The sequence below is a fragment of the Suncus etruscus genome, chromosome 19 (assembly GCF_024139225.1).
Source record: "Suncus etruscus isolate mSunEtr1 chromosome 19, mSunEtr1.pri.cur, whole genome shotgun sequence".
NCBI classification, from domain to species: Eukaryota; Metazoa; Chordata; class Mammalia; order Eulipotyphla; family Soricidae; genus Suncus; species Suncus etruscus.
The window spans coordinates 37367646-37370423 of record NC_064866.1 but is presented as its reverse complement, the minus strand read 5'-3'; the positions used below and the strand labels follow the sequence as shown (position 1 = coordinate 37370423).

General features: G+C 36.4%; 1 non-coding gene across 1 annotated transcript; it reads right to left on the bottom strand.

Annotated features, from left to right (window-relative positions):
• Window positions 1-1890: 1890 nt before the first annotated feature.
• Window positions 1891-1997, bottom strand: LOC125997657 (U6 spliceosomal RNA). The gene has a single exon (XR_007491696.1). It is a non-coding gene; the product is annotated as a U6 spliceosomal RNA (small nuclear RNA).
• Window positions 1998-2778: the final 781 nt, after the last annotated feature.

The following is a 2778-nucleotide window of genomic DNA, read 5'->3' as shown; positions in this document are numbered from 1 at the left end:
CCCTGATGTTCCATATGGTTTTCCAAGCCAGGAGCAATTTCTGAGTACATAGCCAAGAAAAACCCCTGAACATCACTGGGTGTGGACCCCCAATTTTTTTCTTCTGCCTGCTCTCTTTTTTGCAGTTTTATTTTATGTCATTTTATTGAGACATACATGTATATGTTACTTAAATTCTTTGGGGCATCAATAATATTTTTTAGCTCCATACTAAAACAAAATCATGTATTTGTGCTAGAGTGAGGTTGTAATTATTCTTTTTGTCACGAATACCTAAAGATATTCTATAATGCCTTATCCTCCTATTTAATCTTTTTATTTTACTTTAAAAAATAATATCTTCAGTACCATGATTACAAACACATTTGTAGTTGGGTTTCAGTCATATAAAGAACACGCTCATTCACCAGTGCAACATTACCACCTTTCCTCCCATTTCTATAGTAACTAGAGCACAATGATCTTTTTAGGTTCAAACTTGTATTTGAAAACTGGTTATATTACACACCAACTCTATGGCCTATCTCTCTATTTCTTGACTTCTATGGAAATGAAAAGGTAATTATTTCATCAGGATGTTATCCTGAAAATGTAATGATATTGTGCACATTAAAAATGTATCAAACTTCTCAATAGAACATGATATTTTTCTTTCAGCCACTATTATCATTTTTAGACAGCTTCTGTTATTTTTTGCTTTTCTAGGCACTCTGACAAAGATGTACAGAACTCACAAATAATTAGGCTACAATACTTCTAAAATTGCTGGAACCATCAAATCCAAACTTCTGACTTTGTAGGTAGGAACAGGAAATTAGTAGGAAGTTGGGATGCTCTGTTCTTGATTACCACACTATTTAAATTACTAATTTATTTATTTATTTTTATAAAATCTTTATTCAAGCACTATAATTAAAAGCATGATTGTAGTTGGGTTTCAGTCATAAAGAGACCACCCTCCTTCACCTGTGCAACCTTCCCACCACCAATGACCCCTTCCTCCTCCCTCACCCCTGCTGTACTTGAGACAGGCATTCTACTTCTCTACTCATTAACATTGTTATGCTAGTTTTTTTACAAGTCTTTCACAGTTGTATTTCATTTACACAGTGGGAGTGAATTAGGGCCATTTCAGCAGCACCATTGCCCTCGCTCTACCATTGTTCCTAGCACGTATCGCATACCTCCACCTTTAGCCCCATAGATTTCTAGCATTACAGGACCATTTTGTGTATAGCTTGATATAGTTTGGGCTCTTTATTCTATTGTTGTTGACATTAGTATGGGTAGTTAGGACTGACCATTTTTTATTTCCACTCTATGCTCCAGGAACCATTTGGCCCCTGGGTCTCATCCATTTTTATCTTCTTCCTTTTCTCAGTTTGTAGGGAAATTTAAATGTGAGACAGAACCAATTGGTTCATGTTCTATGGTTATGCATAAAAAAGGCAATACCCTCTCTAGAAGTATAAAATAAATAAAATTAAAAAAAAAGAAAGAAAGGAAAAGAAAATAGAAAAAAAAAAGGAGGAAAGATGTGTCAGTTCTATGATTGGGATCCAAGGATCGGTTTTGGATGGTTGATGTCCAATCACATGAGGTCTAAGTCAAGTCTCCATGACAATTGTTCAAAGTAGAAGACACCCTGCATTATAAAATCAATGAGTTCTTACCCCTATTAGATAAGAATTTCTTTCTATGATAAGATTTCCCCATTTTAGTGTGCTTATGCAGGAAAAAAAAAGATGCCATATTTTATTTTATTATTTGTGCATTTGTGGAAAAAAAATAACAAGATATGCAATCTCTGTGATCTTGACCTGTGTCAAAAATCTGTGATTTTAACCTGAGTTCCTATCCCAAGCAAAAATTTCTTTTCTTTTTTTTTTTTTAAATATGAAACACTTCACGAATTTGCGTGTCATCCTTGCGCAGGGGCCATGCTAATCTTCTCTGTATTGTTTCAATTTTAGTATATGTACTGTCGAAGCAAGGACCCAAGCAAGAATTTCTACCATAACTCCCTGCTAAGCAGAACCAAAATGGGCCCCCCCAGAAAAGAAAGAAAGAAAAGGATGGAGTTTTAACTATTAAGTAATTAAACATACAAAAGAAAATATAGATCTCTTCATTGAGTCTTTTGAGATAGTCTGAGGGAAGGTTAAGGTCCAGGATATATTTTCATCTCACACCATGCCCTTGTGGAGTCTGAAAAATGATTTGCAGCAGTCAGGGTCCTCAAGTAGTTTCCTCAAGCTGGAGGTTCCTCTGGAGCTGAATCTGGTAGCAGGTATGAGTCCACATTGAGGGGACGTGGTAGAAAGAGGGACATATAGAATAAGTCTGTGAGAGTGATGGTTGCAGCTTCTGACTGGAGTGATAAATGGGGGACTGAAAGGATGTCCTTTAGTTTTGGGAACCAGATGTCAGCTTACTGGAGCAGTGGTAAAGTCCCAGATCCTGAGGAGTTAAAAACTGAGGGTATAAAGGGTTAAATAGGGAGAGATAATGGATCAGGGTTGAGGGAGTGATTGTGGGGGGAAGGAGGGATAATGTATAACAGGCGCTATATACAATATAGGCAGGGATTATATACAATTCAGATTAGACAAACAAACAAAATAGAGGAGTCCACCATACCCACTTATATAGAGACATTAGAGATCTATTCATAGGTTGTTTGTGGCAGTCTGACCCTTATGGGATGAGTCAGAACACTTAAAAAATGGGCCAGCACATTGAAGGGAAAAGGTTCAACAATTTTTAGTCCCTTTATCA